This window comes from Blennius ocellaris, assembly GCF_963422515.1.
Source record: "Blennius ocellaris genome assembly, chromosome: 22".
NCBI lineage: Eukaryota > Metazoa > Chordata > Actinopteri > Blenniiformes > Blenniidae > Blennius > Blennius ocellaris.
Genome location: NC_137671.1, coordinates 15,190,055 through 15,200,230, shown reverse-complemented (window position 1 = coordinate 15,200,230; position 10,176 = coordinate 15,190,055).

Sequence of the window (10,176 nt, the reverse complement as noted above, 5' to 3'; positions counted from 1 at the left end):
TTGGCCTCTCAACAGGGCCAAGCCACTTTACCTATGAAACAGAGAGCAGCCAGCACTTGGGAGGAAATAATGCATTGTTCAGAGGACAGCAGGACGGGGCCACTCTGGCACTTTATACATTTTAAACAGTCATTTTCCTCGATAAGCAGCCAGAGGCTCTCCAGGGCCTCGTTTTTTTTCCCAACTGTGTGGATGAATTTCTTGCATGGATTCTTAATAACTGTGAATAAAAAGCACCAGCCCTTAATATGAACGGGCAGGTTGGGGGGGGTAGCTATTTCTTCCCCCAGCACGTATTCCCATGACAAGCCGGGCAGGTGGCCCATCATTCAAAACATGGGAATCACTTCAGGTGAGAGTACAAGGCCCTTTGACATTGGCCTCATAAAAGCTTCATGGACCTCCATCAATCAGCCGTCGCCTGAAGAGACCGCTGGAAGACCTTGAGGCGAGTGTTGGGGGGGGGGGGGGGGGGGGGGGGGTTCTTATCTCCCAAGAGACCCGAGAATCTTGTTTATTCCACATAAGAAGATTCACTGCATATGGAAGATGTCAAACAAGGTGAGGCGTTCAGGGTGCATTCGTAAAAATGTGCCATTGACTGACAGGCAGAATATCTTATGTCATTTCTCATTGTTTTTATAACCTCCTGTCACTGATGAGAATGGATAGAAGAAAAGAGCAAGGGTTGAGAAATTAAACAAACATTTAGTCAAAAACTATTTATTGCACTCATTTGTTATATTTCTTTCCCCCAAAATTTCCAAATCTTCATTTGATTTAAGGTACTTTCGAAATCAATTTGTTTGCTTATATTTTCCTATTTATTTCCTACTGCCTACCTCGAAACAGATTTTCAAGGACTTTTGCTTCAAAGATTTAAAGAAAAGGCAACACTTATTAATACATGCTAATTATTTCATGATGATGTTGTTGAGATATGAAAACATGAAAAGTGTTCAGCCTCTTTCAAACCAACACAAGGTGCAACAGGACTCACCGAGGCCTTTCAGAGGGAATTTCAAGGGCACTTAGTACAGCAATGGTGAAGATCAGCAACAGGTGGTGCAGCTATGTAATTAAAAGACTTTTTAAGACGGTTTTAAGAAAAAGATTAAACAAAGATTGTACGTCATATTGAAAGACTTGAGCACAAAATCATTAGAAGGAGCAGTTACTGTGCGTTATACGCAGAGGTTTCCTGTCACTACTGAAAGGAAAAATATTTTGATTCCATAATATTTGTACAATAAGAAAAAATGTAATTGAAGAATCGCTAAGAACATAAAAGAGCTTGAAGGTAAATCTGGTAGCTCAGCCTCACTGCTCCAGTGGAAGCGCTCTGCAGAGGAGCATCACAACCACATGGATTTTATCAGGCACCACCAGAATATGTCATGTGCAGCATTATTGCAAGCAATAAAGAGACAGTGAAGTACAGAACCTGTGAGCTGGTGGGGGGATTACGTGCATGAAACATTACAAGGTAAATACGACATAAACATTGTGGAGTTTTTTTTCTTTCTTGACACACAGGAGTCATCCCACTTCTATTCCCATTGACTCTCCAGTGTGTCCAAACAGATTGGGTGGGCCGCTCGCTGTGCAGGATCTGTACGTGTGACCTGAGTGTGACTCATGCACACCAATCAACACTCGGCTCTGTGCTTGTCACGTTTGCATGGATGCCATCTGTGTCCTTACACCTCGGTCTCTGAAAAGACTCCAGCTCGCTCACTCCGATACCTCCTGAACGTGCGTGGCGGTGGTCATGTATGTCGCCGTGTGCAGTGGGTAAATATTAGTCACTGTGTGTCCAGGGGGAGGTGATAGGGGCTGACTAAGACGTGATTGCATGACTATAGAAGTGCACCCGGCTCTGTTGTCGGGAGGGGGGGGGGCTATTAATGGAGGGTTGGTTTGGTTGTGGGAGCATCCGTAGCAGCAGGACTCCGGCGTGTGTAGGGCGTGAGGGAGGAGGGCTGTGAAATGCTGTGCTGCAGCCCGCTCCCTCTACCCTCCGCCCCGGCTTCATTAGCAGCTGTCTGTCAGATAGGCCCCATCCACCGCTGGATGGTTGCCTGGCAACTGGGACCCTGCTCGGCCAATCAGGACCGGAAGCAACAGGAGTTTTCTCCTTGACACATAAAAGAGAGCGAGAGAGAGAGAGAGAGAGCGAGTGAGATGAGGTGGAGGGAGGTAGAGTTGTCCTCCAATTCAATTGATTTTGCTTCAGTGTCATTCATTCCAAGGGTCCAGATGCATGTCCTCACGGTGCAGACTGAGTCAGCGGCCTGGCTGTGTTAACTGCGGCTGTTTGGGGGCTTCTTCCAGAGTTGCGGCGGCCCCCGCGGCGTCTTAAAACCTTAAAACCTGCAAATCCCATGGCGGTTCTTCTCACCACACAGATGTGAGACACGCAGCCCCGCGCGTCATCCGTGGTGTGATGTGCAGCTGCAGAGGCGAAGCGAAGCAAAGGGCAGAGCCTCCCTCCTCTATTCACTGTGGCCTGTGGTAATAAATAAGCACCTGAGGCCATTTGCTCCACATAATGCACCTGTAGATAAGACGGTAAAGACGACCATTAGAGAAGCCGTCCCTGCGCTCGGTGAATCATCTGTAACCATCAACTAATGGCCCAGCTGGAGAAGTGCGAGCAATGCATCATTGTTTCTGGGGACCAATGTGACACATTGCTCTGCTTTTCTCTGGCGTCTTACCCTCTCAGTTCATTGATCCAACATATTCTCGCTTATTGTTCCTATATACACAGCGACACTGGACATTTTTTTCCCACTGGTTTCATTTGATGAAGAGCAGACGCTTGATCTTCATTTTTTTTTAACTGTCTACCTGCATTCATGTTGCTAAGAGACTAGTTTTCAGTGTATCTGCAGGTTTGAAATGCTTTTTTCTTTCAGGTAAATTTTCTCTTGCAAGATTATTCTACAAGGTAAAATCAGGTTGGATTTGAAAAAAAAAAAAAAAAAAGAATCTCCATACACAAATAAATATCCTGCCTCTAAATAAAATGAACGTTTCCTGCTGATTTCATTCACATATTTTGTAAGATTTCAGTTTTATTCATACTATGATGTTATGATAAGTGATAAGGAACACAGAAACAAAACCACAATAAATCATGTCATCATCGCTCAGTGATTGAGAATTATTGATTATACAAAGTGAAAAGATAAAAATGTGCTTCAGACATAGTGTTGTCAATGATCCAGCCTCAGGACAGCCAAACAAAGTTGTACAAATTCCCAATACAGAACTGCATTAGTTTTCAGTTGATTGAAATGACAGCTTTAATTGGGAATGACTTGTTCACATTTCTATTGGCTTTGTGGAAAACCAGAAACAGGCCAATACATTTTTCTGGTGTAAATATGTAATTTTTTTTTACCAAGTGTCAAAGTTTTAAACATCTTAGCAAAGTAAAATGACCTTGAGATGAGTCTACACCCTTGCCTAAATTACATTTTTGAAATCCCTAGATTATGCAAACAGTGTAGCCCCCCCCCCCCCCCCCCCATTGTGAGCATTGTCTGAATTCAGTCATTTAAATCAGATTTTTAAAATGCACAGTGTGGCTCTTATCTGAGCCTGAAGCTTTTGATTATTTGCCTACAGAAAAGCCAGATTACAATGTACTTAAATTTCAATGCACGCTTGCACAACAAGCAGACACTCACTCTTTGTGTTTTGCTTTGGGAAACTTGGGTGCATTGTACGTTTTAATGGTTGGGATGTGATGTATTTGCTTTCCACTACATAATAATGAAAAGTAATGCTAGACATCTTGGAAAAACTCTTGAAGATTTCCATCTGAGCCACAGGTCATGGTAATCTGATTTAATGCTTGCTGAACTCGTTAAAAAATCCCTCATTTGATTCCACGATTTAACCACACCAGTGCAACTACTCAACTGAACAAGATTTTACAGGGTATGGCCGTAGCATGAATATGTTTTTTAACGAGCTAAACAATCCCACTTCCAGTGTGGGAGAAGATGCTGTTTAACACACACACATGTAGAAACAATCAATGCATGTACAATGTGTGTCTCCCTACAAGAACAGTATCTTGGACAATTTCCTCTCATTAGAAATATATTTCCATTTCTGGAGACCATAAATGCATTTGCTCTGCATTTATAGTTGTAGCTTGCTATATGGACTATTATACAAACGAGTGTGTCCAGATGTATGTCTTCCTCTGGTAACATTAATCAGCTGTGGTAGTTTCCCCAGCATTTCATTACTTTCTTACGATTTTATTTCCCAGCATGCTATATGTTGGCACTTGCTGGCCCATTAGGCAATATAGGGAAATGCTATGCTATGCTATATATATATATATATATATATATATATATATATCTGCCAGTGGTACTCGGGGCAGTAACCCCCAAACTGGAGGAGAGGCCACAGCAGATCCCTGGAACAACCTCGGACATCTCAGTCCAGAAAAGTGCAGTACTTGGAACAGCAAAGATACTGCGCAGGACCCTCAAGCTCCCAGGCCTCTGGTAAAAATAAATGTAAACACAATAAACTTTAGGCGACACAGATTTGGTGTAATCATAACAATGTACAAAACATTTTACACACACGCACATGATTAACCCTGTTGCACATGGTCTTCAAGGTTGAGATATTCACAGTAACTTTGCTGCTTCAAGTTGATGTATGGAGGTTGAAAGCCCAGCAGTGTTAAAAATAGACCGGAGTCTGAATGGAAATGCGGTAACGTATAAACGAGCCCCACATCAGGCTGAGGTTTGAAGTCTTCTCAAAGCTCCAAGGACGGCTCTGGCTCTCTCAGCAGCGGCCGATCCCTCAGTCCCTCGTCTCCTCGCCACCTTTCCTGCAAAAAGTCAATTGGATTTCAGATTGTGAAGGAGCACACTTGATTAATACTTAATGGCTTCAGCTGCTGCACTCGTCTCCCTGTGCGTTGCGCGGCGTGATGCGAGCGGCTTGTTTAGCATGTGGCCTCAGAAGCCTGACGCTGACCTCCAGTGTCAGAGATCAATTTTCTGATGCCAACATTTGCATTTAAGAGAGATTTCTTTGTCTTTACACAGCTGCGTTTCTCGTTTGCAGCATGTATAGGCCGCTTTCTGGACACTAAAAGCTGGTTCATGGAGACCAAAGTTGTTGGTTCAGTTCGTGGAGCATCATGTCTCCATGGCGACTGATCATTACGACACGGCGAGTGTCACGTTTCCATGACGACCGAGCATGATGACATGTTCTTGCTTGTTGATGGCTCCAGCCGATGTTTGTACAAGCTGCACCAAGAAAAGAAAAAAAAACCAAGTGTGTCATCCACTTTGGTATTTTCTGCAGGAATTTATTTGGCCTTTATTCGCTGTTCCGCAGAGCAATTGGAGCCCCATTGTGGTTCAATAGATAAATAGTCACTCTGCGCTTTCTTTTTTGTATTTTTCTTTTTTTGTGGAGAAACAACTGATGCTGCAGTTTCTCGAGCACAGATCCCATTTTGTGAGACTTGCGATGGATTGCATCCTTTGTCCAGCTTGTCCAACCAAGTTCATAATGCACTTTGATGTATTGCACAGAGATTTTTCTTGGCTATTATGCAACACTGTTGAGACATTTCTGAAACACAGCATATATCACTACATCACTGCTCTATTCATGAAGTTATCAGGGCCAAATATCAGTTTAAACATACAGTGCATTCTGAGGGAACAAATTGCACTGCATTGTTTGACTGTTTCAGAAGGCCAACTTGATAGTTTTATTTTGACAGTCACCGTAATGACACTCCAACTCGGTCGTCTGTCCACTAGAATGTCTGTGTTCTCCCATTGTTAATGTTTATAGTGTGTTGTTCTCTGCTGCATGTGTGTGTGGTTTCATTACAAAAATAAACAGAACTCACTGGTGGCCCAACATGAAAACGACATCATTTTCAGAGCATTGCAGTGTAAACGTTTCACTTGAAACGAGGACTAAATGGTGCGTGGAATTTCACTCGTCACTATTTTAGTTGATTTAAAGCAACCTTTATCAGGAACACATGTAACACGTTTACTGTATAGTCATCACAGGTCATGTTGGGTGGCAGCTGCATTCTCCATGATCTGTTCAATTGAATAAAGTCAGTTTATCCTCCGATGCCATCTGCTACTTTGACTTTGCTCTTGGAGCAAAGTCCTCATAACATCACCATCAGACACATTTCCCAGATTGTCTTCAGCACAAACCGCGCTTATCATTAAACATAAAAAAAACACTCATAAAGGCTATAAATGTGGAAATGGCCCTAACTTTCTTATCTCCCTGTTTAGACGAACGATGAATGGTGATGATACGAAGCACGTGAGCTATCAAGTAAAGGCGGCATATGGCCGTGGTGTAATAATCGTTATAGTTTGAGTTGTTATACTGCGGAGAGCACCAGTCCAGTCTTAAAGCGGCGTGAATCACTGGCAGCTGTTTCAAATACTGAGCGACAGAACAAGTATGTTCATGTGGTCATGTATACATGTATATATGATCTGACGACTTGCACTCAAGATGTAGCAGCACAACAGATTTAAATGTATGGTCCTCATCTTTTTTTAGTTACAGGGTTAGTTTGAACTCCAACTGAGGACATTGAAGCAGTAGAACAGTGAGAAAACAATGGAATGTCAGAGGCAGCAGCTTTTCTCCTGTAAGAAGAAACGAACATTTACTGCTGACTTGAATGGGGCAGGAGAAACAGGCCCCTTATACAAGACAGTGTTTTCAATTAAAAAGGCAAAACTTTAGTTGAGTTTTAGGCGTCTGTTTACACGACAACGACAATACATCCAGTCACTGAAAAACACAAATAGTTCTTAACTTAAATAGACAAAAACGCAACTTTCTGGAATCGCGACTCTGTCGACTCTGCTTTAGTGTCATGTGCACCACGGCTGGGGTGAGTAGTTCTTCTGCACATGCTCAGTAGATGTAAATAGCAACAATGGCTGCCTCCAGAGTGTCATGACTCTCAGTCCAATTTCTCAAGAGTTCCCTGTAATGACAATCCAACTTGATCGTCTGTCTGTATAAATGTCCGCGTACGTGCCGTTCTCTGCACGCATGTGTGTGTGGCTTCATTCCTAAAACAATCAACAGCACCAACTAGTGGCCCGACATACTACCTATGTGGTATTCAGTGTTTCTGCCAGTGCCGTGTAACTTTTCTGAAATGAAAATGCAAAAGATGCGTTTTGACTTGAAACGTTGTCATGTCAACGCGGCCAAATTCTTTAATTGGAGACGATGGCCTGCGTTCAGTAGTTAAGAGGTGTAACCTCCCAGTGTTTCAGTACACACGGCTCTAAAAGGGGGGGTAGGGAGGCAAGGTATCAGCCCTATTTAATGTGGAGATAAGGCTTTTTGTGTTCCCATGCTGACTGACAGACAGAGGAGATGTGCGTCAGAGCGCAATAACATTGCTTCCTCTGGTCGCGGGTCTGGGAGATATGAAGACCTGGAGGATCTCCGACACCTGTAATCCTTCTATGTACGCCCCACCCCCACCCTGAACTCATCTCTGTTATCAGTGTATCAAGCAGCAAGAGGTTGGCAACCCGCTTCATTTATGATTTGAGACAGGCTGAGAAACAGAGGTACAAGGATGTCATAAAGATAGCAGACTTCTGGCAGCGCCGGCTTTGAACAGACTGCAACTGATAAACTGTGTGTTCATGCCGCTGCTGTTTTCAGGGGGAAGGCTGTAAATCACAAGACACTTTTTCAGGTCCGTTTACAAGTAAGGCGGGCAGGAATGAGACAGAAATGAACGACTTCAATCCTTTATCCTGTAGTAGAAATTATAAATGAACAGTTTCCTTCAAGTTACCAGTCTGATCCACTGGGGCTGGAGATGATTCCAGGTGAAGGCAGGGTGCGTGTGAATAGGGCCTAATGGACTGTTAAAGCTCTGTTTACCCGGAAATCTACATCCCCACCCTCACACACTTTAGATTGTTACTGAAGGAATTATATTGTGGATACGAGTGGCTGAAATGAATTTTCTCCAAAAGATGCTGAGATAGAGTTTTTGGGCGAGAGTGAACCACTGGATGGATGGATGGCTTATGTCATACTAGTGTTGTGAATCAGAAAAAACATTATTGATCCCCAAGGGGCGATGAGGTGGGCAAAGTGCGACATAAAAAGGCAGGAGAGAGAATAAATAGATAAATAAATAAAATAACATAAGAAAGCTCGTATCTTAAAAGCAGCAGATTTGTGATATTGCACAGGACAGAGAGTTAACCCTAAACCTAACCCCATGAACAATATTGCAGAAAAACCCCGTGGAGTTCAGCAGGAGAACAGTATTGGGGACAAAAGTTGCTCTCCTTCTCTGGGTCTTGCAGGCTGGACAGCAGAACCTGCGACCTGATGGGAGCAGCTCAAATGCAGAGAACAGAGCACGTGTAGTGTCAAAGAGGATGCGACGTGACAGGCTGCATGTCTGCTGCCCGTACACGGCGCTCAGGTGGCGAGCAGGAAGTCCAATAATCTTTGAACACTCCTTCACCATGTTGTGCAGGCGGCTCCTGTCCTGTTGGGTGATGGAGGGATGTCAGCAGCGCATGGAGAAAGACGAGATGCTTTCAATGAATGTGTAGCAGAATGTCGGTAAGATGTTCTTGCTGACAGAGAAGGAGTTCAGTTTTCTGAGTAGGTACATCCTCTGGTGGCGCCTCCTCAGGATCCCCTCAGTGCTGGAGGAGAACCTCAGCTGGTTGTTAAAGATGGTACCCAGGTATCTGTATTCCTCGACAGGCTCCACCACTGAACCGAGGATCACGGTGGTCACAGCCGCTGCTGGAGAAGCTCACCACCGTCTCCTTGGTTCTGCTGACATCCAGCTCCAGATGGGAAGTGTCACACCACAGAGTGGGTCTGTGATGCAGGAGAACTGTGTCGTCAGCGAACTTCACCAGGTGACAGTTGGGTTGTGTGGATCTGCACTCTTCAGTGTACGACATGAAGAGCAGAGGAGAAAGCACGCAACCCAGTGGGGGTAACTCAGTTATCTGACTGAAACAACTCCTACTTTCAAATCACCAAACTGCTTTCCCAACACACATTTTTGGAAACATTTACACTGTTAAAAAACGTATTCTACAAGAGCTACACTAAAAAGAAGGCATATTTTCTGCATAATCTGTTTGTTTATCAAGCAAGTTTCTTTAAACTACTTATGTATTTTTTTTTTTCATGAAATAAAATACAAGGAAAGTGAAGTCAGTGATTTACCAACTGTATAAACTGGAGTGTATGTTTGATAGATGTTCCACTAATACAGAAACATCCCCTGACTGTTGGTATGTTTTTGTTCTATCCATCTGTGGTGCTAGAACCCTGGTGGGTCTGTAGTGTTCGATGTCTTGAAATATTGAATGAAACACAATAAATAAAACAATATTGTTTTGTGTTGTGTGAATCAATTTTTTTTTTAAAGTGTCTCACATTACATAAGTTATTCATGTTCCCAAAAAACAAGATCAGTGTCTTGTATTTTGAACAAATGTTTTTTTATTTCAATACAAGACATATTTGTGTAAAGACAGAAACTTCAATTTTCATTGCTGATTTAAGTCAAATGTACTTTTCCAGATGTATTTTCTCAGCGTACAACCTTCAGTATCTCTATCATCCCTTCCCTAACCAAAGAGTTCATGAGCTCATGTCATGAGCTCTTGAACATCCTGACATTTACTACAACCAATCATTCCGTGTTTCTATGGAAATGATAAAAATTTAGATTTTAGAACCATGACACATGGCTGAGTTCTGTCTGTGTCTATTATACTGACTTTCAAACTAACATTAAAATATCATTAAACAAAATAGATTGACGTCTTGTAAAGTATTGTAAACCACATTTAAGTCAATTTAGATTGTTACAGTTCCATTTACTTCACTATAAAAATAAAAACTATAACGAGAGCAATCAGACAAGTGTATCATTGGATCTGATAGCTTCTGTTTCTGCTGATGTTGATGACTGTGCTTCCTTCTCGTTCCGTTTCATTCTATTTGCTATAAATAATTTGTGGATATTAAACAAAACGACAAAAAAGAAAACAACACATTGGATAAACGGACAGACAAAAGTTCACTTTAGAGAACTTTGGAGACATGAGG